The sequence below is a fragment of the Canis lupus genome, chromosome 31, assembly GCF_011100685.1.
Source record: "Canis lupus familiaris isolate Mischka breed German Shepherd chromosome 31, alternate assembly UU_Cfam_GSD_1.0, whole genome shotgun sequence".
Taxonomy (NCBI): Eukaryota; Metazoa; Chordata; class Mammalia; order Carnivora; family Canidae; genus Canis; species Canis lupus.
In genome coordinates, this window is record NC_049252.1 from 3511692 (window position 1) to 3538521 (window position 26830).

The window sequence follows — 26830 nt, forward strand, 5'->3', positions numbered from 1 at the left end:
TTTACAAATGTACATACATTACCCTATAAATATTTTATACATATGTGTACATAAGTACACCAAACAAAAATGTGCACATAGGTGTGCCAATAAAGGATATATTTAGCAACATTATCCTTGGCCAAAAAATTGGAAACAATCCAAGTACTCATCAACTATAGAATAATAGATACTGATATTATCATATGATGAAATTTTAAACAATAAGAAAAAACGAAGTGTTTCTAAATACAACATGGATAAAATTTGCAAATGTAATGCTGAATAAAAGAAGCCAGACATGCAAAAATCAATCAATCCCACACATATAATGTCGGATTTCAAAAAAGATGATACTAATTTATTAGACAAAATTAATAGAAACCAAGATAGTAGTAGTTAACATTACAAGGTGGTATCCCTGAAAATTCTGGTAATATTCTAATTTTTTATTCTGGTTCTGATTATTTAAAAATTCATCAAATTGCAGAAGTTAGGGCCTCTGCACTCTTCTTTATTAGCTACGTATTAATTTCCTAGTCTGCTGTAACAACCAGAAATTGGGAAGCTTAAAACAACAGAAATTTATTCTTTCACAGTTTAGAAAGCTACAATTCCAAAATCATGGTGTTGCCAGGATTATTTCCTTTTGGAAGTTCTATAGGAGACTCTATTTCATACCTGTCTCCTGGCTTTGGGCAGCTATCAGCAATATTTGACATTTCTTGGTTTGTAGGTCAATTACTCCAATCTTTGGCTCTATCTTCACATTGTCCTCTTCTCTGTTTCTGTGTCCTTCTCTGTCTCTTGTAAGAAAAGTCATTGAACTTAAAGCCTACCTTAATTCAGTACGAACTCATCTTGATCCTTGTATTAATTTAATTAGCAAAGACCCTATTTCCAAATAAGGTCATATTCTGATGTTCTGGGTCTATATAGATTTTAGGGAGACAGTATTCAACCCGTTATAGTTGTGCTTCAATAAATTACTTTTTAAGAATATACTGTCGGGACGCCTGGGTGGCTCAGCTTCGTTCAATGATGGTTGAACGTCTGCCTTCGGCTCAGGACGTGATCCTGGAGTCCCGGGATCAAGTTCCTCATAGGGCTCCTGCATGGAGCCTGATTCTCCCTCTCCCTATGTCTCTGCTTCTCTCTGTGTCTTTCATGAATAAATAAAATCTTTTAAAAAATAATATACTGTCAAAATAATATTTATTATTTAAGTTAATCAAGTTTTTAATACTCATGGGGGTGCAGTAGTTTTAAGCTAAATCTATTTAATGGGACAATGGAATTGTGTTTTGAGTCCTTTTTTATCATCTATAAGAATCATGTAAATAAGCATATGTATATATTTTTTCTAATAAAAAATGTTTCTACCATATTTGGAGGATATAAATATTTTCCAACATTTGTACTAGATTTTGCTTATTTTCTTTTGACTATGATACAATAGATTTATAATTTTAAATTTGTCAAAATGGAAAAACAAAACAAAACTGATTTCAGGATATTAACTTTTAGTACTACATTTATAAACTTAACATCAGTGATCATAAGAATGAATGTACTGATATTATACTGTTAATAATGCTATACCTTATTGTTCTACAAAACTGAATGTGATCTTTAAAGTTGAAATTTGAAAACCAAAAAGGCTTTATTTCTAATATTGGCACACAATTTTAAAAACTATCTCAAACATACATCAAATTAAGGATACTTATCATATAAATATATAATTATAGCTATCTTACTCATAAAAACTGTTTTTGTTTTTGTTTTTTTTAAATTCTAGAGACAGTTTAGGAATTAGGTCTTACTTTTTCACAAACTAATTCCTTTCTCATTTTACATGCTATATGTTCATCATGATTTTCTATGTGGTATATTAGAATAAAGAATTGTCTTTACTTAATTCATATAGCTTTTAAACTAAATCTCAATTTCCAAATTAAGAAAGGAGTGTCTTAGCATTGCTTGTTTATATGCATGCCAAAATGCCTTATCTTGGTTTTATGATGTTGTTTGTAAACTCTGGAGACATTAATGCTAATTTCATCTTTGTTACATCTTGGATAATCTGTTCTGAGGCTTTGTGTATTGCTGACATACAATGTTCAGATTTTATTTTTCCTTAGTGAATCCTGTTTAGTCCTGCTATCACTAAAGCTTGTTATTGTTTATCCTATTCATACAGCTGCAAGGTTCAATCTCTGTCCATCATGTTCTTTGATGCCCAATGTTTTGGCATCCTTTTTGTTTTTCTTCATTGACATAAGCATTTTCCTCTTTGAAAACATCATAGCTGCTCTAATGGTAAGAATAACTTAAAGATATTCTTTCATTTTTAAAATATAGGTTAGTCTTTATATAGAGAAAGAGGTAGGGAGAAGGTAATGGTATTTTTCAATAATAATACATTTAAAATAGGAAATTAATTAGAGATAGCTCCTGGAAAACAAATTTAGTCAGTATAGAGTTATAGCATTAGGCCACCAATATATAAAAAAACGAACACGAAACCCCTCCCATAACATTGGCCTTTCAAATCATCTGGGAGAATAACTATTAAACAACAGAATTGTATTGGAAAAACTATACCACTGGTTGTATGAAGACTAGTTAATAAAGTTATGAAATCCTTGCTTGGATCTTGATTTAAATAAACCAAATGTGAAAAAAAATAAAGTTATGAAATAGGATGGTAAACTTTGTCATCCCCAAATGCATGGATTAACAAAAATATTTGATAAAACATACTTCAGATGGGGAAAATTTTTTCTATTCTATACCATTTGTATATAATTGAAGCGATAAAAGACAGTTGTAAGGTGTGTGGCAGATGTTACAGTGTCCCATTCCATATTACCTTGGCACAAAACATGCCAGGCATTCAGAAGTCTTGCTAATGCAAACTTCCGCAACTCTTCACCTGATGACTTTCCCACAAGTATTTAGCTCAAAAGCAAACTGAAAAAGCCAGGCAAGATGCCCAAGGAGCAGCCCTCATCCACTGACAGACAATGGTAGGAAACAGTTTTGGCATCTTCTTTGCCGTGGGTGGGAAAACATATACATATAACTCTAATCCAGTTATCTTAGGTCTGTATACCATCAGCATCAGCTAGGAGGCTGTTGGAAATTCTAGGTCTCCAACCAAGCCCTACTATGTCAGAATCTTTGGGGACAAGCTTCAAAATCTGCTTTCACTGGATTTTTAGGAGTACTTATATCTGTTAAAATTTAAGAAGAATTATTTTACACCAGGAATAAGAAAACAGTTTTTCCTGTAAAGGGTCATGTATTAGTTTCTTATGTTGCCTCGCCAATTTATCACAAACTAAAGTGGTTTAAAACAATTAAATTTTATTATCTTATGGTTCTAGAGGTCAGCTCAACATCAGTCTCACTGGGCTAAAGTCAAGGTGTTAGTAGGACTAGTTCCTTCTGGAGGCTCTACAAGAGAATCTGTTTCCTTGGCTTTGTTAGTCTTAGAGACTATACGTTTTTCTTGAAATGTGGTCCCCTTCTCTATTTTCTAATACCATATGATTTCACTCATGTGGAATTTAAGAAACAAAAGAGATGAACATAGGGAAAGGGAAGGAAAAATAAAATAAGATAAAAACAGAGAGGAAGGCAAATTATGAGATGCCTAACTATAGGAAACAAACTGAGAGATACAGAAGGAGAGGTATATGGGGAATGGGGTAACTAGGTGATGGGCATTAAGGAGGGTATGTGATGCAATGAGCACAAGATGTTATAAGCAATTGATGAATCACTAAATTCTACCTCTGAAACTAATAATACACCATATGTTAAATAAATTGAATTTAATTTTAAAAAAATGCAGTGACATTATATTTCCTTCACTGACAATTTCTTTTGTTACATTGCCTTCTTTTATTTGACTTTCCTGCATCTCTCTTGTAAGGACCCTTGTAATTACATTGGGTACACAGGATAATCAGGATAATCTCAAGATCCTTAAATTAGTTACATCTATAAGGCCCTTTTTGCCAGGTAAGGTAACATATTCATAATTTCTGGGGATTAGGACATATGCATCTTTGAGGAGGATATTATTCAGCCCATCATAGGCCAGATGATGATTATTTTTAGCATTTTCTGCCAAGAGGCAAAGTTGAGGATATTATGTAGATACTTATATAACAAGATAGAAAACACTTGTCTTTCCTCATTTTCCTGGGATGAGCCATCCCAGATGGTGGGCCTGTTTTGGCTCAAATGGAAAAATTCTCCGGAAAAAGAACTGGTCAAGATGGGTACCTGGTAGTGGGAAATACTGGCTATCTCCTCATCAGTTTCATTCTCTATCCAAGGAATCCCTGCATTTCCTTCTCTTCTCCTAAAGAGTTTTCCAAACCTAATTTGGGCAGTTGGACAGAGATGAGGTGACATTCAGAGCTCCTGATACTCAGCCTGAGATTCCAAAGCTAGGTGTCCAAAAGTTGTCAGCATGGAGAAGTGCCAAATGTGAAGGTGGCCACTGGCACAGACCCCATGCAGGACTATGGTGCAGCCATTGGCCAGGGTGACAGGTGCTGGGAGCATAGGGAGGGCATCTAGACTTAGTTTCTGTGGCTCACAGTGCCAGACTGCTGGAATGGTGCCCCTGACTGCAGGGGGTACCAAAATAGGTGATGTAGCAGATTTTACCTGAGGGCTATAATTTCCTAATTTGTGTTGTACACCATATTTCAGAAGTTACTGTTGGAATTGAGCTCCAGTTGCCTATAGCAATGACCTGCTCATATCTGCATGCTCTATTTACTTCCTTCCCTTCCCTATCTCATTTTCTGCCCTCCCCCAACCCCTGCAATGCTTCCTGAAATAACTTCCCAAATAAACTACTTGCACTTAAATCTTTCCTTCAGGAGCACTGCTGAGATAACACAACTAGATTATGCTATGACCAGAAATGGTAACAACAATGTTTTTAAAAGTCACTTCTTTTTGTCAAATATATACCAATTATAAACTTAATTTTTCATGTAATATCAGGTTTTTAGTAGCTAGAAAAACATGTGCTTTCCCTCCAAACACCTTGGTTTTACCCACTTTTTCCCAGTGTGTTTGTTTGCTTATTGTCTTTGTACTGTATATAGATGAGAGAATACAGTAATATTAATAATGCAAAAATCTATGGAGGATTGCTAAATGAAGTAAACAATAGAGGGAGAAATTCTCTAGAAATACCAGAAAATTAATGATGACTAAAAGACCACTCTGCATTGCAATTTGTTGCTTGACCTCTAGTACTTGAAAATCATTCCAGAAGAATGAAGAGCTAGTTTTGTTTTGCCCACTTGGCAAGATATTTTCTAAGTTCACTAGTAGTGCTCTCCTGAAAGCCTGAATAATGTTTCTCCAGTACAAAGTCAAAATGCAAACTGGAGGTCAGAAAAAATGTTTGTTTCAATCAGATGAAAGGAGGTACTATTTTAAAACCACCTTCTTATTTATTTATTTATTTATTTATTTATTTAATGGAAATTTAGATTTTTTTTAATTTTTATTTATTTATGATAGTCACACACAGAGAGAGAGAGAGGCAGAGACATAGGCAGAGGGAGAAGCAGGCTCCAGGCACCGGGAGCCCGATGTGGGATTCGATTCCGGGTCTCCAGGATCACGCCCTGGGCCAAAGGCAGGCGCCAAACCGCTGTGCCACCCAGGGATCCCTACCTTCTTATTTATAAAGAAGGTATTTTCCTGTCCTAAGCCAAAAAAAAAAAAAAAAAGCCAGGGATGGAATATTCAAGAAAATAATTTATATATTTCAGGTATGACCTAACCTGTTTTGGTGAAAAAATAAAATCTAGATTTTTATCCAATGCCAAGGAACACTATATATACTTTTTTTTCAAAAAGATGTAGCTAAGTGCAAGAATAACATACATTTTACAAGTTTTAACTAGTCAAGCTAACAGTTTTCACAACATATCTTCTTCTAATATCATAATTAGAAGGAAACATTTCATGTAGTGTGATTGTCACTAGAAAGATTCCAATTTAACTATAATAGCATTAGTGAGTAACAGGGCATGGAAATGAGCTGTACAAACTAGCACCATAAGGAAAAGATTTTATATCCACACTCTATTTAGAATGTGATCACTACTATCTTTGTGTCTCTGTGATTCCTAAGTTTCTCAGGTAAAAATAAACTTAACATAGTTAAACAATTAACATTTAAAATGAAAAATTCAAGTTTATATTGAGTCAGAATTTGAGGCAAAGATACAATTAATGTTTCCTTTACCTGCACCCTCCCCCATACACACATAACTAAAATCAATTAAGACCTATCGTCTCAATTAATAGTAAATTTCATATAGACTAAAATATGCTTATCTATTTTAAGCTATTCTTTTGTCTCAGATTTTCAGCACACTTGGTTACATACAGGTATAGATACAGATTAAGACTACATAAGGTATCTGCAATATAGGGACTTATGCAGATATGAGCAAAGTGATGGAACTAAATATTAATTGATTAATATTAATAATTAATTCTAATAACTTTTTGACATATGACAAGGAGGTAACTCCCAAACTGGGAAATATTTTCATTATCTTTCCAACCCATACATTCTGAGAGGTAGTTTTAATAACATATACCACTAATATAATACATTTGACTGTTTATTGATTGATTGATTTTTGTTTTATTTTATTTCTTTTTAAGTAGGCTCCACACCCAGCACGGAGCCCAACACAGGGCTGGAACTCACAACCCTGAGATCAAAACCTAAACTGAGATCAAGAGTAGGTCGCTTAACTGACTGAGCCACCCAGGTGCCCCTAAGTTTGACTATAAAAAAATAAATGAAGTATTGTTTCTCTAAATCAAACCATAATAATTGAAGGGTAATAAATTTCAGTCTGTAGTGAGCTATTAATTAAAGATGAACATATCTGTGTATTTCAACAGAGCAGAAGGTGTTGAATTTCAGGAAATTTGCAGGCCTATGAGATATTTGCATTTTTAAAAGGAATCACAAGAAACACTATTCTATGAATTTTACACCCACGGATCTCCTAAATTTTAAAATGAAACCAATAATGTGTCTTGTTCCAAAAGTATGATTGACTTAATGTGTTCAAGGTTTTTTTTTTTTTTTTTTTTTTTTTATAGTTTTTCCATGACCAATTAGTTGATATACGATGGCCTGTGTCTTCTCCTACAGTATGTGATACATTTTTGGTGAACATGCACTATATTTGCTGCTTCCATAATAAATCTTCAAGTTATCTAACAGAAAGATGTTTATACAATGGGTACAGATGGTACAGACTGACAAATTTTTAGACATTACTTCTTAACACAGTGTCTTTTAACACAGCTTCTCTGGAATTTTGCATATAGGAATTCTAGTTAGAGAAAACATATGTAAACTACGTCTTATATTAAAAGGTAATTTTTAAATCTTTATATTTATTGTTTAAAATGGGATTGCTAATGTCTCTGTTTTAGCCTTTATGCTAGTTTTATTTTTTGAGATGTAATTAACTACAATAAAGTCTAATTTATAGTTAGAATTTGGTAAGTTGTGACAATATATACACCTGTGAAACAATTAATACAATCAGGATATTGAACCCATCTCCATAACCTACAAAAATTTGTGTCTTCCCTTGGTAATCACAGTTCCCAACCAAGCTTCCCCCAACCTTTCCTAGGCAATAACTGATTTTATTTCTGACATCTTTTATTGGTTTGAATTTTCTAAAATTTTCGTTAGTTAGATCCTATTGTATATGCTTTTTTGTGTGTGTCTTATTCTTTTTTAAGATTTTATTTATTCATGAGAGACATAGAGAGAGAGGCAGAGACATGAGCAGAGGGAGAAGCAGATTCCCTGGGGGGACCCTGATGTGGGACTTGATCCCAAGAACGCAGGATCACGACCTCACCCAAAGGCAGATGCTCAACCACTGAGCCATCCAAGTGCTCCTCAGTTTTAAGATATTATGAATAATAATATTATGAATATTATGAATAAAACTATGAAAAATTTGTGTATAAATCTTTGTATAGGTATTGCTTTTTTTTTCTCTCAGGTAGATATCTCAGATAATACAGTAGTGTTATGTTTAACCATTCAAGGTTTAAATCTATTATCTTACTATTTTTGTTTCTATTTTTCCATGTGTTCTTTGTTGCCTTTTTCTTCCCTTTAATTTATATTAATTGGATATTTTTATGAATTCACATATCACTTTTGTTCACCAATTAACTATAAATACTTTAGTGATTGCAGGTTGATGGTATATATGTTTAACTTTTCAACACTTCAAGTAATATTAAACCATTTCATGTAAAGTGTGAGAACCTTATATTAGTATACTTCCATTTCTACCCTCATGGCCATTTGTTATTGTTGTCATACATTTATCTCCCCACATGTTATAAACTCCACACCACATTGTTATTATTTTTGCTTTAACAGTAAATAATCATTTTTTCCAGTTTTTAAAATTGTGGTAAAATATACATGATATATTAAAATTGACCATCTTGAGGGGATCCCTGGGTGGCTCAGTGGTTTAGTGCCTGCCTTCGGTCCAGGGCAAGATCCCGGAGTCCTGGGATCAAGTCCTGCATCGGGCTCCCTGCATGGAGCCTGCTTCTCCCTCTGCCTGTGTCTCTGCCTCTCTCTCTCTCTCTCTCTGTGTCTGTCATGGATAAATAAATAAAATCTTAAAACACACACACATATACACACACACACACACCTCCCTGTTTATCTACAATGGCTGTGCAGATTTGCATTCTGATCAACAGTGCACAAGGGTTCCAATTTCCTGGAAAATATCCCATGTACACTTGAAAAGAATGATTGTTGTTGGGTAGAGAGCTCTATATATGTCTGTTGGATGTAACTGGTTTAGTTGTGTGGTTCAAGTCCTCTATTTCCTTCTTCCCTCTCCAGAGAAATCTCTTCTGATTTTTCTAATCATTATTGAGAGTGAAGTATTAAAGCATCAAACTATTATTGCAAAACTATTTCTCTAAGGTTTCTTCCAAGAAGAAAGATTAGATTACCAAGGGAAGACAACCTTGCTTTATATATTTTGATTGTTATTAGGTATATAAATGTTTATAATTTTGTATCATGCCGTATGAACATTAATATATAATGTCCCTTAACTTTTATTACCTTTTTTTGATTTAAAGTTTATTTTTTCTAGTGTTACTATAGCCACCCTCTTCTCTTTTGGTTACTATTTGCAAGGGTTTTTTCCATCTTTTCACTTTCCACACATTCGTGTCTTGGATCTAAAGTGAGTCTCTTACAGACAGCAAATAGTTTAACCATGTTTTAACCCATTCAGCCATTCTCTATGTTTGGATTGGAGAATTTAATCAATTTATATTTAATGTAATTACTGATAAAGACTTCTGTCATTTTGCTATTTGATTTACATATGTCTTATAGCTTTTTTGTCCCTCATTTCTTGCATTACCATATTCTTTCATGTTTAGTTGATTCTTTTAGTGAAACATTTAAAGTCCTGTCTAACCCTCTTTTGTGTGTATTCTAAAGCTATTTTATTTGTGAATGCTATGAGGATTATATTTAAAATTATATCTGAAACTATAATATGCTAATTTGAATTTGTCAATACTATATGAAAGCTCTGCTCCTTTATAGCTCTATCCCTATTCCTTTCAGGTGCTGATGTCACAAAATTACATCTTTATATGCTGTATATCCAAAACCGTAAGTTGATATTTTTTTAATTCACCAGTTTTTTTAAATTATGTAGAAAACAAAATGTGGAATTACAAACCAAACTTCCAATGATACTAGCTTTTAGGCTAATAATTGTATTTTATTTTATTTTATTTTATTTTATTTTATTTTATTTTATTTTATTTTTTTAAATTTTTATTTATTATTTATGATAGTCACACAGAGAGAGAGAGAGAGAGAGAGAGAGAGGCAGAGACACAGGCAGAGGGAGAAGCAGGCTCCATGCAGGGAGCCCGACGTGGGATTCGATCCCGGGTCTCCAGGATCGCGCCCTGGGCCAAAGGCAGGCGCCAAACCGCTGCGCCACCCAGGGATCCCTAATAATTGTATTTTAAAAAGTTCTCATTTCTTAATCATATAAAAAACAGAAAGTAAAGTTACCATTGTTACAGTAATAATAGCTTTTGTAATTGCTTATATATTTATGTTTACTGAAATCCTTATTTCTTCATACATCTTTCAGTTACCATCTATCATATTTTCCTTTTGACATTCAAGACTCTAGTATTTCTTGCAGAGCATGTGTAGTGGTAACAAATTCCCTCAGATTTTTATAAGACAAAAATCTTAATTTATGACATTTTTGAAGTACAATTTTGCTGGATATATTATTCTTGGTTAATACTTTTTCTTCTTTTAGAACTTGGAATATATCAGCTCACTTTCTTATGGCCTCCAAAATTTCTGGTGAGAAATCTTATAATTTTAGTGAAGAACCCTTCTGTATGATAAGTCATTTCTCTTTTGTTACCTACAAGATTCTCTGGTTTTGGCTTTTGGCAGTTTGATTAAAATGGGTCTTGATGTGGGTCTTTGAGTTTATCCTGCATAGATTTGGTTGAGCCTCCTATACTGGCTTGAATAGTAATCTCCCAAAATGTATATTCACTCAGAACCCATGCAGGTGACTTTATTTGAAAGTGGTGTCTTTGTAGATACAATCAAGTTAAGATGAAAACATAGTGGATTAAGGTGGAGCTTAAATCCAATATGACTGGTGTTCTTATAAGAAGAAAGAGATTTAGAAACAAATCCAAAAGGAGAGCACCATGTAAAGACAAAGGCAGAGAGTGGAGTGATATATCTACAAGTCAAGTAATTTCAAGAATGGCCAGCAACCACCAGGAACAAGGAGAGAACCTCCAGTCACCACCAATCTTGTCAACACTTTAATTTGAACTTCCAATCTTCTGAATTATGAGAAAATAAATTTTTGTTGTTTTAAGCTACCCAATTTTTAGTAGTTTGTTACAGTGGCCCTAAGAAACTAATAAAACTCCCCTTAGTCTTTAGATACATAAGGTTGCAGCTGAATTTGGAACTTCAGTTGTAGACCTATTGGAATATGTTTCTTTCACAAATTAGAATAGTAAATTAATGGAATCCTTATTTCCTAGTGATGAAGTTTAGGTAATGTGAGATTATATAGTGTCATGGTGTTTGAAAAGTGTATGAAGAGTTTTAGGTTTATGTAGATGTAAACTCGGGGTCCTTGCTTTCTGTTGCCCTTTTAAGATGTGTCTAGGGTTACTGTACAAAAAGAAGGACTTTCCAGAGAGTGGAGACAAGGATAAAGAAGAAAAGATCTGAGAGCTATTTCTAAGGAGGAAAAAATGGCATACCCCAATATTGAGTCCCTCCCTTATGTTTTCCAGAAATATTTCAGGATTTCTATGAGCCATTGTCTGCTATAAGCTTATTACTCTTACTCTTCCCTAAAATAATTACTTATTATGACTATCTGATATATATTCACCATAATATTTTAGTTTAAGGAAATAAGTTCATTTTTTATTGTATTATTATTGTCACTGTTACTATTTTCAATAACAAGCTGGCAATTTAATCAGGAGCAGATATGACTTAACACACTTGAGTTGAAAAGATAACTTTAAGTTTCTACCAGCTATCTTGCTTTGTCTTTTTGCCAATAGAGATGTCCCAAGCAGAGATTGTTCCTTTAATCACAGTCCATAATGGAAAGGCATATAAAGCATATACACATATAGCTCCTGATTAAAAGTAAATGTACTTAAAATTACTAAAAGTAATGTTTTATGCCACTGAAGTATGGGGGCTATTTGTTACCAAAGCAAATCTATCTAAAAACAGTCTTTAAAACTAAAAATGTAACAACATTTACAAGACTAAGTTTAATGGCTGGCAGATGATTAATGGGTAAAATGAAATTTTGTAAATTTCTTCATCTTTCACAGCTTAGATGGAATATATATTGTTGTAATTGAAATATCACAAAAAATAAAAACTATTATCATTTAATATTTCTTTCTTAATTCTCTCTCTTATTAGTAGCCTTAAGTAACATTTATTAGATTTAGCAAATGTGTATCCATTGTAATAGGACTTTATGGAAACTCATATCATGGTTTGGAATCACTTTCCACATTTATGATTTGGAATCACTTTCCACATTCATGATTTTTCACATCCTTGTGATGTGCTCTGCGCAATAAAATATAAGGGAAATCACAGTGCATCAGTTATGCATTTAGGCCTCAAGTGTTATTGAATACTTCTGCCTATTTTCTGGAACTCCTTCTATGACTATGAGAGAAAGCCAAAGATAGCTTATTCGAAGATAAGAGACAGGGGGATGCTAGAGCCAGCTCTTATTGACTTGGAGGAGCCAATCATGTGTATCTTTTACGAACTTCACATTCAGCTAAATCACATCGTCATTGCTAGACCAAAATTACCAAGGCTGAACATTGATCTGCCTTTCTGAGTCAAAATGTTTTCTCAGTGTTATCTCTTCATATTGGGGTCTTAATTCGGTAAATTTTTTCAACATTTGAAGTCACTGAGTTTCTGAAATCTCTATTTTATCTTTTATTCCTACTTGCAAACTGGCCACTTTTTTTCAGTTTGCCTCTTTTTTTAAAATAAATTTCTTAAAGAAATCACCCCAAACTGAAACATACTACCAATGCCAATCTTTAGATCTAAACATTTCTTAGTTATCCAGTGTTCCTTGTAAATTATTTCAAAAAACAATTTTATCAAATATTTCACCAATGCAGTCTTTAACTTCTGATTAAAGTTGTCTTTTACAATCTGGAGAATTTATAAGCCAATGCCACATACTTTATTTTTTAAGGCAGCACTTTACTTTTGATACTATGAACTGGGAGGTTTGTCTCAACATTATACTCCCTCAAGAATATAATTTGGTGACGATTCTACTGTCTGCAGTGATGTAGATTGCTGTGGTAGTGAAAGGGGACATTGCAAATTATGTCCTACTTCTTAGAGGTTTAGGTTTCTACTCTAAGAAGCACATGACTTCATATAATGTGTGGAGTAGCAAAGAATAATACTATCATTTTCCCAAAAAGAGGGAAAGCAAAAATCTACAATAACATTAATGATTACTATGGTAGCTATTAAAAGAAGAAATAATAGAATATCACATATACCAGATATAAAGAATGACATGATTTGAGGAAGAAAGACATGTGGCTATTTGTTTTGGAGTACAATGATATAATCACATGCAGAGTGCAGAGTGGAATATTGGATGTGAAAAGAGAGCCAGCATTTGGATGCTGCACAGAAACAGTATCAATGACCAGTTAGTCTTAACAAGAGCAGCAGGGTAAAGAAAAGAAAACTACAGCAATATTCATATGAGTAACTACATGTCCTATTCCATTTTGGCACAGAAGGGAATTCAGAATAGCAAGATAACAAAAAGTAAAAGATATATGCCTCAGTTTCATTCTTGGGATAGCTATCTGGCTAGTTTTGTGGGAAAGAAGGAGGCAAGCATTAAAATGAATATGAAACTGAAGCTTTAAAGTTGGCCAAATTTTTGTTTATAATTGAAATGACGATAAAATTGGAAATGTGCACAAGACAGGCACTACTGTGGAATTAGAAGGGAGATTTTAAAATATTGCTGAAGGCAGTGTTTGTAAACAAATAAAATAGGTACAGCCATTTCTTATTATTGGTGGGTAGTTATGTTCTATAAAGATACCACACATGCCAAAATAGCAAATACAGAACCACTTTTCCTAAGGATAATGCAGGGATATATTCCTGAGAACTGATCACAACATCTTTATTAACTGATCAATATATAACTTTGTTTTATGTTTCTGTTTAAAAATACTTTCTTTAATATATATTGTTGATTGATTAACTTTGAATTAATGGCAAATAGCACTATAACTCTTGTCTGAATGCAGCTTACCACATGTATTTTCTTTGTAAGACACATTGTACACTTTTGCAATAGGAACACTAGACAGCACTTCAGCATGATACTGGAGACCAAAAGAAGCTAAATCAATGATAAAATGCTTAAATATGTAAAAACAAAACAAAGAATAAAAACCAAAGTATGACACCAAATAGACTAAGGGATATGGCAGGAGGAAGGATTATTAAGTTGAGACTATTTCACTTATAGGTGAGAAATGTTGACTGTACCTTGATTCTAAGGTTTTGTAACAATGCAAAAGTCTAAGACTCTAAGAAGTGTTGTGAGAACAGAGCAAATAAGATATTTCTGTGGTTGGAGTAGTGAGTTCTAGTTTGGAGTTCGAGAAGAACTTTTCAAAGTTCTTTTCAAGAATAATTTTGAATAAATAATAAATGTATACATATATATTTGTATGCAAATGTATTTATAATTGTAAGAAATTATGAAACATCAGGAATATAAAAAATGAGCTATCTCTCTTACTCAAGTCCTCCTACTATTCAGAACTCCTTATTGGATGACACATAGTGTTACAAAGAGGGAAGGAATCTAGAAGGACATGGCATTTGAACAGGGCTTTAATAGGTCTTCTGGATTTGGAGAGATGAAGATGCATTATCAGTGCATTTATAGAGACATTATGAGAAAATCTTGATTGAGGGGATCCCTGGGTGGCTCAGCGGTTTAGTGCCTGCCTTTGGCCCAGGGCGTGATCCTGGAGTCCCGGGATCGAGTCCCACCTTGGGCTCCCTGCAGGGAGCCTGCTTCTCCCTCTGCCTATGTCTCTGCCTCTCTCTCTCTCTCTGTCTCTCATGAATAAATAAATAAAATATTTTTAAAAATTGCCAATTATAGATTTAGTGAGAAGTTCTAAGTTACATGATCATAATACAATTCTCTTTTGAATCATGAGTTAAATATGCCAAGGAGTAGAAATTATATCAGTGGATCTCAGAAGTGCATTCTTAATTTCCCTTCATTGTTAAAATTGTTCCTTAATATCCCATGAAAATCTTTACCTATTAATTTCATCCTAGTGACTTATTTTAGTACGAAAAGGATTATATAAGACTACAAGAAAACCAAATCAAACAGTAAAAAGAAATTAATAAAATACAACCTTGTTTGAATTTAACTGTTATTTCTGATAGTTTCAAAAACCTTTGGGGTTTTAAACAAACTCAACTGAAATAGTTCTACAGTCCCATGAAGTAGGTGCAGGCATTATAATCTCTATATTACAGCTGGGAACCTTGAGGCACAAAGCCATTTAAGTGATATGTCCAAGGTCACTGAGCAAGTCACTGGTGAGGCCAAAAATAGAATCCCAATTCTTCAGCTAGTTCTTTGTTCAGAAGACCATATTGGTTTTTTTATTACCCCAAGGATAAAATTTAGCTTTATATCAGAGGATATTTCTTCTTACATGCCAACCAAAAAATCAACATTTAAAAAAAATCATTAAATTGATATTAAATCAAATCATATTTCATGCTTGAGATTTTTCAAGTTACTCTCAGAAAAGTGTTTTCTTGTTGTTTAAGAGGAAAATATCCATACATAGTTTTTTGCTGTTATCATCTCAATTCATAAAACTTTTCTCCCTCCCCTAAATATTTAATGACTCTATTTAACTATGAATATGTTCTGGTTTCTGCACAAGAAAATGCAAGCCATAGTAATTGGCTTTGCCTTCAGACAGCTGAGTCAGCAAGAAATCAGAGAGCCTATAGAAACCTTTTTATTTTCTATCAGTTTTTCAGAGTTTTAAGCCATTGAAATATACTGAAAAAATCTGGGAGGGAACTAAACCATGCAAATTAACCTTACATCTGCTTTATACAACTCTTGAACCTCCAGATTTGTAATTCCTTATCTGTGGCTGCTCAAACAATTTTCTGGTTCATAATGCTGTCAGTGCCATAGTAGGAAAGGAAAGTGGATTATAGTCTGAAGTACATGTTTGTCTAAAAGTGCTTCTATTTTTCCAGTCATGAAAAGAATATTTTTCCCCTCTTGTGGGAATCCTCGAGAGCTAGAAGTTCTATGTTTTAAGTTTCATATCTATGCATATGGATTTTGTGGAAATCATTTTATAAAGTTCAAAGTTGTTAAATATTTTAAAAGAAATATATGTTCATACACTCTAAAAAAGGACTCTAGATATATTTATCTCTCTTTATACACTATATGCCTATAACTTATAAACTCATATGTACATACATTTACATAAATGTAACATATGCCATTTTAGAATTACAAGCAATTATAATAATAGATAGCATTTACTAAGCAATCACCTTTTACCAGACACTCTGTGAAAGTTTTTGTATATAATATCTTATTTGTCCTCATTACATTATAGAGTGACTATTATTATTACTTTGACTTACTTAACAAGGAAACTGAGACACTAAGAGCATATGTCAATTGTCCAAAGTTACACAGCTTTTACGTGGGATAACAGGGTTGGAAACACAGGTGGTTTATTTTTCCTACACTGCATGTGAATAGAAATTATTTGTGGACATCTGAGTAAAATAAAAATGTAAAGTCTAGAGCTTTAGTCAAAATTGACTAAATTCATAAACTAAGATCCAGAAAAGAGAAATGTCTTCCATAGGTTGTACAGTCACCCAGGTCCCAAATCTGGAAAATGGCTCAGACAGCATTGCATTATTGCTCTCACAGTTGTCATAATGAAATGATGTCATAAATTGCAAAACAGGTAGGAACTATCTTTTATGTAGATAGCTATTTTTTTTACATTTTTCCGGCTGAGATAATTTTTTAAATTAGGTAGATAAAATATTTTCCACTTTAGTTTTCTGTTAATGTTTATAAGACAATTGTAAAAGATATATATAGGGATTTCTACTTTCCTATGGCTAGTGTTCAACAACTTTTCTCCACAGCCATTTATTATTCAAACTCCTTCTCCATAAATGTTACAGAAATAGCTTAAGACACTCGGATATCTGAAATGCTACCATCAATGCAACATCTTAGTATTTATCTTAGGGTAATTTTTTTTTTTTTTTTTTTTTTTGCTAGGTTTTACACTCTTTACTCTTCCCTTTCCCCTCTGAGTTTGTCTCCATGTTATTCTGGTCATACCTGCAACTTTTAAATGTGCTTCCTCTCACTTCTGTGTGAACAGTTCTTTAACAAATATTGATGTTCTTAATTTTTATTCTATAGCCTACTATTCTTAGTATAAACCACCCCATGGTTGAGGGTGATCATATTTCCTATAATAAAAATATTTGGATAATTCTGTATGTGAATTACATGCACACACATACACAAGAAAGGACAGTGAACTTCAAATTCCACTTGTTTACTGTACTTTCTCAACCATCCACAATTAAGGGTACGAAACACATACAAATGATGGTCAGAGGTAGCCCCACAGGGATATAACACCTCTACTGAGGTCTAAAGCTCCAGAATGATTCAGTTATGTGACTATATCTGGAATAATTTCTTAAAGTTCTATTTTTTAGTAACTATCTTCATGTGGTACTATGTTGATAAAATTTCCTGCTAAAGGTTCATTAAAACAAAACAAAACAAAACAAAATGAGAAACCAGATTCAAAAACTTCTCTGATCTCCCTTGGTTTATGGACTGACCTCACTTTCCCATTTAAGACAGACTTGCTACAATTTAAAACTTTACTCTCAAACTCAACAGTAACATTTCCTCTCTCACCTTCCCAACTGTGTAGCACAGATTAGTCTTACCTTGAGCTAATGAAAGATGGAGTTAAGCAGAGAAAATTATGGTCTGTCTTTCCCAAACTTCTCTTCCCTCCTTTTGTGTACTGAGTCATGAGTTAGGAAAGGGAAACTCCAATATTTTCTTACTCCCTAGCATGGGATTGCAGTCTTTTCTTTGCTTGATATAATCATTATATTCCTTGTCTATGAGCTCCAACAAACCATGACAAAGTATTTGTGTGCAGCTCCCCTAGGCATTTTTACATTTGTGGGTTTGGCCCCATCTCTCAGCTGACCCTTAGCTGATGAATTCCTTTAATGTTTATGTCTGTTTTGTCCCTTCATTCCTCAAATCTGTAGGTGTAATGGCAAGGCTATATCCCCCAATTGTATTTACCCTTCGAGGTCCTGTGGGACCCTGCAGAATGCTTCTCCTGTATACTTAGAGAAGGTGTTTCTGCTCCTTCTCATGTCTTGCAGCTTACCCATACACACACATACATACATTCTCTCCCCTCTCTCTTTCTTTTCTCTTTCCAATTCTCCTTCCTTCTGTTCATTTAGCACAGGAGAATTTCAGCAATCCTTGTTCCAAGCAGATGTATAAACAAAGAATGAAAACTGATTCCTCTTCTTGAAGCCTTTACCAAACTTTCAAAATAAAATTCATAGAGCCCCCTTCCATGTCTCCAAAGTGGGAAGGCTTTCCATGAACAGGAATCTCTCCAAAATGTCAACCATAGTATTATTTTCCAATGTTCATTCCATAGTAATTGGTAGGGATGAATGAGCAGGGTTAACATATGTCCTTTCTCTAACTGGCACCTCTCAATAATTCCAATTTCTGGTGGCTCTCTGAATTTAGAATGTTAAGTACTTAAAACAAGGTACTGTCAGCTTACACCATAATTCGAGAATACAAGAAACCATCCACATTTTGTTACATTGGATCAAAGATGATTCATGGGAGAGAACGCAGTAGTTGCAAAGGCCCTTAAGTGCCATTCTCTTCTGGCATCTTAACAAACTCTGACTTCACCTTTGACATTTAACTGCTGAAAGTTTTCAAGCCCTGTCTCTTCTGCCCCACAACTGGCAAAGCTGATAAGAAAGGCTGGGTGCTCCCTCCTTTGGCAAGAGTAGGAAATTCAAACCATGCAAATCGCAGGCCCATTCACAGGAACATTCACTCAAACAGATCCCCTAATTTCAAGAAAAGCCTAACTGGTCTCTTTTATCTGTTACCTCCAGGCTCTGCTTTTGGACCTGCTCATAAGATAACCGTTTTTTTTTGTTTTGTTTTGTTTTTTAAAGAAAGCTTCATTATGTGAGTAATAAACCTTTCTGTATCCTCTCTCTCTGTTTTGTGGGGTTTTTTTTTTGTTGTTGTTGTTGTTGTTTTTGTTTTTTGTTTTTTTGTAAAAAAATCACTTTTTGTTTAGGTATAAATGACATATAACGTCATGTTGCTTTCAGGTGTACACATGATTCAATATTTGCATATATTATGAAATGGCCATAATGCATACTCCTAACTACACTCCTGCAAAGAGAGAGAACCTGTACCTGAAGCAAGCCAGGGAATAATCTTTATGATGAATCCTTTGAGAACATACCTTGCAGGAACATGGTAGGCCTGGTAGGAGTTGACTAGTTCCTGATGAAGACGGCCACCTCGGAGCACTCCCATACCCAGCTGATGAAGCTCGACGGTGAGTCAGGTGTCAAATTTGTTGTGGAGGCCAAGAATCTGGGCAGGCAGCCCAAACTGGGAGAGGGCCTGAAGTAGCTGGCCAGGTCACCCCAAAGGGCGGGGCGTCACTGGACAACGGAGGGAGCCTATCGTTTCACGGGCCAGGGAGGTGCACCTGGAGATCTGGCCGAAAGGCCTGGAGGAGGCTCAGCACATCAAGGAATCCGACCCAGTCCTCTCGTACCATGAAACTGCGCGGCGGGAGAGGAGTGTGCTCGATCCGCCCAGGCCTCCCAACACGCAGCAGCGCGCGGCTGCCTCACTCAGAAGCACAAACACGCCGCGAAGACCTGCAAGATCTGGTGTTTTCGGCCCACCGCCCGGACCCTGACATTCTCACCCGCGGCACCAAGGGCGTCTAGTACTCCAGCAAGATCAAGGACAGCGGGGCGGCCGTCGGACACCGGACACCGAGGAGGGGGCGCTGCGTGCGGCCAGCGCATGTGACGTGCGCCCCGACGTCCGCCGTCCGGCGCTGCGCGCTGATGTCACGCGGTGCGCCCCCCGCCCCCCCCGCGGGGCGCTGAGGGTCCGGCCGGGCCGTGGGACCTGTGTCCTCTGAGGAGTGCCGAGAACCAAGCCGAGTGGCGGGGGGCGTCTGTGCTGCCCTCAGCTGGAAGCGCCGCCACGTCGTTGAGGAGTCCCAGGGAGCCGTGTCCCGTGTTTGCCATGGAGGCCGACCTGCCCTTCAGCGAGGCCTCCGCCGCGAGCACGTGTGGCCACTGGCAGGCCCTGCCCGGAGACCCCTTCGACGAGGGGCCGGGCACGAGGGCTTGGAGGACGGCGTCCTGATGCTGGGGAACTCTCTGGACTAGCCGTAGGCAGGCCCCTGGAAGGCGGCCCGGCGCGCACGGACCTCCGGGGGGCCCCGGGGCCCGCTAGTGACCGACCGCCGCGACCCTCGACGCCGCCCAAACACGCGGCGCGGCGCCTGTCGGGTTCCGGGGCCTGGTCCGCCCCGGCGCACTGTTCGGCGTGAACGCCCCGTGTCCTGCCCCGGGATACTGATTTCGAGATTTCAGAGGCCGCAGAGATGCCTTCACAGCAGGTACTTATTTGGCCAGTGGGGGGGAGGGGAGGGGATGGCGCACCAAGCCCTTTTTTTTTTTTTTCTTTTTTTTCTTTTTCATTTCTTCAGAGGGAAACTCAAACACCCTTTCTTTTCTTTTCTTTTTTCTACCTTTTTTTTTTTTTTTTTTTTTTTAATGCACCAAGAGGTTTATTTGTGCAAATAGCTCATATGGATTTTCTCATATGGGAAGAGGATTAAGCAGGTACACATCTTCTTTGAACAGAGATTAGAAGGTGGAAACTCTTGTGTGGTGTCACCATAAGCACCTCCAGCTATAGTAGTACCATTGGAATAATAAGTTTGATGTGGGGAAGATTGTGAGAAAAATAAAAAAATAAAAAATCACTTGCATGTGGCATAATCGGGCTTACTATCCTAACCGAAGTCCCACTTCCATGGGGTGAGTGAAACAATTGCACTGTAAGGAGGCTGGCGAGGGACCGCTACTACAGGGTCTGGCGGCGGCGGGTTCTTTCTTCTAATGCTTTTTTTGGTGACTTGGTTTTGCTGTCTCCTGGCGGGCTTTCACTTTGAGCTGCTGAAGGATGGTTTGTGCTTTGAACTGTGTTGCATCATGCTGCATTTGCCGAGCATGCCAACATCTCCCTTACGGATTTAGCTGACCGACATTGGCAGTTTCTGTTAATTGACATTTAAGGACAGTAGTATGGAATTAGGGGCCTCCTTAAAATGGCTGTAGTTCATGTGTGTTGTCTGGGAACTACCCTGGTGTCTCAGGGACAATCATCTGTCTTAATTCCACATAAGCCGTAACTGCCTCTAACTCAAAGGAATGACTTTCATCCTGTGACCATTGATTGTGTGTCTCAACCTGGCACTGGTTGCCATCATATGATGTGCTTAAAGGAAACACTGTGTAAATAAATGTGGACCCATCAGTGGTTGCTGATGTGGAGCAAGAGTAGTCACTATGTAGCATACTGAAGACCACACTCCTAAAACAAATAACACACTGTAACTTTTAAAAGTGCCTTTGTCTGTGCTGCAAAAAAATCCATGTAGTCTGGAATATAGGGAATAATACCCATAGTGCCCTCATGACACAGCTAAGGGGCTATTCAAAACCAATCTCAGTCGAGGGTTCTTAAACCCAATAAAGTTAATATTGCCATGGAAGAGCCTCTAACTCTATGACACTGATTTGTTACTCTCTGGAGGAAGAAACTTATGTGAGCAGGATATAGATTCTGGATTCCCTCAAAGTATATCCAGAAACTACAAAACAAAACATAAACCCAAAAACCAAACCAGAGGTCCACAGTTTACTAAATTGGAGATCCAAACTTCACTGGAAATTCAAAATTTACTGAAAGAATTTCTACAACAAACAGATAAAAGAGTGCTAATTAAATTTTATGCCTTTACAACACAGGTACTGAATTAATTTTAACATCTGCTCACATACACCAATTGAAATATTTCATGGCCTTTATCTGTACTGAAGCTCAAATTTCAGTTATCCTTGGGGATCCTACTAAATTTCAGTATGGTGTCCCTTTAAGGGAAGTTACAAAATATAAATGGGGGGGGGGGAGTAGTATGCTTCACTGTAACTGTCAGAGCTATTACTTTGCTTAATTCCCCATTGTCAGAATACCCATTAACCTAAAATATCCCGGAGTGGCGTGGGCTCCAAGCCAATCAGTAATAAATTAAAATTAAGGTAAGTATTTGGCATTCACAATTAGATTTTTAAATGGGCTCCCCATCAACCTTTCTACTCAATTTCCTACATTTTCTGGTTTGAGAAACAGAGGTTTCTGGTTCATTTGGTTGAGCAATGGCTTGAACAGTGTGCTTCTTTTTAATCCACACTGCCCATTCAGTGTCACTGACAAACTCAGAGTGGCAAAAGGGGAAGCCCCAAAACAGGCCATGAATGGAAGGTCTCACATTGATGAGGTGAAAAAGGATCAGGTCCATAGTGCCTTTGGTTATTCTCCATCACCTCATTTCAACCATGGAGGATCTTACTCCTTTAGTTATAGTTACTGGTAGTCCAAATTTTTGATGAGGCATGGATTTGGTGAGAATATTTGAGGTGGCAAGTAGGATGTGCTGTAGAATGGAGGAAGAAGGAAGATGAGGATTCCCAGGAATACCATGGAAGTAAAGGATATTCTGTTTGATTTATCTGTACAGAGAGTAATTCCTGAATCAGGAGACTTAGGCTATTTTAAACTTTCTCTACCTAAAGGCAGAGTGTAGCTTTTAGCAAAGGTTGTGTTTGTGTGCAATTCTCCTCTCTGAGTAGCTTTTAGAGAAGGTTGTGTTTTTGTTCAGATGTCTGTGATCAACTTCTCTTTATTCAAAACCACTTGAGACTCAGTTTGATGAATTTAAAGTAAGGAAGATTTAATTTAAAAAAAGAAAATACAGTGCTAAAAAACTAGGTACAAAAGAAATCGCTACCAGGTGTAAGATTGAGGTAAGTTGTCTACTTGAAATAAAACAGCACATTTTCATGCAACTGTTTATTGGTTATTTCAAGATTCTAAATTTAAGATATTAAATGATCCTTCTTGAGTCACTGTTTTTTATTAAATAGGTAATACAGCAAATAAAGATCATTTTTAACAACATGCTTTTAATTTTACAAATAATGATTCTCAAATAGATAATCTTATTAATTTTATTTTTCTATTCTTAATAGAGCATATGGACATGATTTGGTTTTCAGTTACTCAGGAAGTGTTTATTGAGTCTCTACTATATTTCTATGCCAGGAAAAAAAAAAAAAGGTAACGAGAGGCAGAAAAATACTTAGGAAAATAAGAAAACACAAGCCATGGACTATGATCTATATTAAAATACTTTTAAACTATTTCTGTTTCCCCAGAGATGTTAGATATACACAAATAGTAGCTTGTGAACCTTTCTCAGAGCCATCATATTTAAATAAAATCAATGACTTTTTATCTGTCATAAGTCTGTCAGAGACACATACTATTGATCTCTCTGTATCTCTAATGCCAACCTTGTCTGCTAAATGATGGGATCTGTAAAGATTTGATAAATTGGTGTTTAGTGAATGTGAGCCAATAAGGAAATAAACTCTTATAAAATGGAAACACAAAGAAACATTTCTATGTGTTAAAAAAAGAAATTAAAAATAGTATATGTAGCTCTTTGTTTTAAAACCATTAAAGTTATCTTCTCTGGTAAGAGGAATATGATACCTAGATCATTTTGAGTTGAGAAGACCCAGCCTCTTCATTGATGGGATGCCAACTTCGAAGTAGGCCTGAGGGACAGCTGGTGTTTCAGGAAAAATAAGATTACTTTAACACTGATAATTTCAGCACAGAGTGTCATCTGTTTGGAGAATGTTTAATCAGAAGATATTGACTCCATTTTCCCAAAGAATAATAAGATGTTCTCACAAATGGAAGGATTTGGTAAGATACCTGAGGACAGGTTGAAAACAGGAAATTATCAGTGGGCGTCACAATGGGAACAATCTGAAGCTTCATCTTTACATGAAATTTACATCTTGAGCCCAGCTATCATTACAGAAACAGCTTTAAAATATCTGGATTATATCTTCACAGGAGTATTTTGTACCTCAAAGTTTATCTATTTTTGTTCTTTGTGATTATTATTATTTTCAAAAATGCACTGTCATTTTTATCAATTGTTCCCATTGAAATGCTAAAATCATGACAATTGCCTCTACTTCATTTCTAAATAAAATTGTCTCCAAGATCTATCAATTCAACTCTACTTGCTAGTTTATTTGTTTCTACCCTATTTCAGAGTAACATCAACTATGGCCAGACTAAGACCCTCAGAGTAATGCTTCTTATAGTTAACTGTTCATTTAAGTGATCTGCAGATACTGGGAAAATGATAATGGGAGTGGGTCTGGAGTGGGTCTGAAATTCTTCATTTCTAATAAACTTGCAATTGTTGGTGCTGCTGAGTTCAGACTACATTTTAAAAAGGCTTTAGAGAGTTTACCAATGTCCCCACCACTGCTACAGATGCATCATTCCAAATAAATAAATAAACAAACAAACAAACAAACCAATACATGGAATAACTGTACAGAGAATAAAATTCTGATTTTTTCATATTTTAAAAATGTATTTTCTTGGAAATCGCAGAATTCACATTATAATTTACTCTGAATCTGCCTATAGAGTAATTTAGCTCATTTTCACCTCATGTTTGTATGTTTTTAAGAATACCCTATTTGGTGTTCAATCATTATCCTTTCCAAAAAAAACTTTCCTAGAAACTGTGTGACCATTATTATATAAATGCATATGAATCAAATGTGAGAGCTAAGAAATAAAAAAACAGAAAACTTAAACCTTTACTTTTTGTTGCAAAAAAAGTTGTTACTTTTTTTTATTTTAAAATATCTTATTACATAATCTTTTCATGGCACCATCAGGAGTGACAGAAAACATTATTCCCAGTTCCTAACCACATCCTGATTTTTTTTTTCAAGTATCACAATGTTTATTGATAGATACAAGCATATAAAATCAGGGCATGAACATGACTTGATAAATTAAGTAGACTTAATTTCAATACTACAATAAGAGGGACCAATTCAAATTCTCACCATTTGTTTCACACCCACAAAATCACTTCAAGGACATTAACAATCTCCCAGAACTGATCAGTTTTGTGTAAGTAAACCATGTTTCTTTTAAAAAGACTTGTGCACTTGCCCAGGCTCAAGGATATTAAAATCTAGCACATAAAGCCCATTACTAGAGGTAGAAATACAGGCTGTATACTATTACAGCAACAACCATCAATTACAGTTAAGAATTTTTCTGTAACAACCAAGGGCCTATGCAAATAAGTTAGGCAAGCCAAACTGTCAACTGACTCCTTCTAATCTATTTTCTAACTTGAATATTTCTTTTGTCTAAGTTAGTTTCCACATTACTTCTGCAAAGATTGAAGACTTATTGCATACTCATGTACTCATTTATGTATCAGCAGTACACAATGTTGACTCTGATAGGTGCTATTTTATGTTTTGGGGCTATATTGATGTAGAAGACAGATACAGTTCTTATTCCTATGGGATTCATATCAGTAGGGGAACCAAAATATTTCAAAGGTTACACAGGTAAGTTATTGTGATTATGTTTTTCAGAATTCAGTGAGATTTTAAATGAGTAGAAGCTACTATTGATGTAGGAAAAAACATTAGGATTTGAAGCCAATGGCTAAGAAAGAATTCTTGAAACATCTTTGGTGCAAAAGGTGATTTTATTAAAACATGGGTACAGGTCTTGTGGGCAGGAAAAGTTGCACTGGGGGCATGAGAAGTGGCCCATTATATACTTTCAAGATGGGAGGGGATTAGGGAGAGCGTAAGTCTCTAAAGAATTTTGGAAGCAAGGTTTCCAGAACCTTGAGGGGGCTAGCTATTACTGAGAAAAGGTGATTTATTGTCATCTATTAAAACCTTAGTCATGAGGCCCTTCAGATGTGTATCGGTGGGCCATATGCTTGGGGGATGATTGCCAACGTGTATCTTGGGAGGCCTAGAGATAAATTTTCTAAAGGAATTTTTATGTGTTAAAGTAGACTTACAGGATCCTGGGGGTCAGGCTAAGGTTGTCTTTTGCCTTTAGCAAAGTTTTAACATTGAAACAGTTGAGTCCCTGGAGGAATGTTGCTCTGCCTTTTTCATGGACTTGTCAGTGTGCTGTAGATGGTAAGGAAATTTAATAATTTTTCTTCTGCCTTTGCCACATCATTAAAATTGGGATTAGTGTCTGTTTCAGTGAAGGTTTTCCTGAAGAAGAGACATTAAATTAAAACTTGAAGAATGAGCAGGATTTAGGCAAATGAAAAGTAAAGAGTATGTGTGACAATCTGAAGATGGGGATAATCAGAGCGTGTTTAACAGAGTGAATGCCAGTGTAGCTAAATGACAATGAATGTAGTTGAGATGTCTTGAAAGGAGTTTAGAGAGGTAGGTAGCAACTAGATTATACAGGATGATGAAGGTTGTGTATTGAATTTCTTTAATGTAAGCCTTTACTCACACTCTCTCTATTAGCTGAAATGATTTTTCTTAGCTCCTCTATCTGTGCTAATTCTCCTCATCCTCCCAAGTTCCACTACCTGGAACCTAATCATGATGGCTAAAATTTATTAAGTCTTTGTCATCTGCAATAGAAAATGCTTCAAGGACAGCACCTATTTATTTCCTAACTTTGTTATACATAGTGACTTTGTCATCCTCCTTTTCAAGATGTGATATGTGGAGAGATTGCATAAATTG

At 35.7% G+C, this 26830-nt stretch overlaps 3 long non-coding RNA genes across 4 annotated transcripts in view; 2 read left to right on the forward strand and 1 right to left on the reverse strand.

Moving 5' to 3' along the window:
- LOC111093519 overlaps positions 1 to 19923 on the reverse strand; it is a 233233-nt gene extending 213310 nt beyond the window's left edge. For both annotated transcript variants that reach the window (XR_005382067.1, XR_005382065.1), the window contains exon 1: positions 19342 to 19923. This is a non-coding gene — a long non-coding RNA (uncharacterized LOC111093519). The remainder of the gene's footprint in view (positions 1 to 19341) is intronic.
- The window catches only part of LOC119867033, a 69561-nt gene extending 49623 nt beyond the window's left edge, over positions 1 to 19938 (forward strand). Inside the window, exons 2-3 of the long non-coding RNA XR_005382068.1 lie at positions 9695 to 9742; positions 19202 to 19938. This is a non-coding gene — a long non-coding RNA (uncharacterized LOC119867033). The remainder of the gene's footprint in view (positions 1 to 9694; positions 9743 to 19201) is intronic.
- A 51-nt stretch (positions 19939 to 19989) lies between these two features.
- LOC111093471 overlaps positions 19990 to 26830 on the forward strand; it is a 281715-nt gene continuing 274874 nt past the window's right edge. The window contains exon 1 of the long non-coding RNA XR_005382069.1: positions 19990 to 20526. This is a non-coding gene — a long non-coding RNA (uncharacterized LOC111093471). The remainder of the gene's footprint in view (positions 20527 to 26830) is intronic.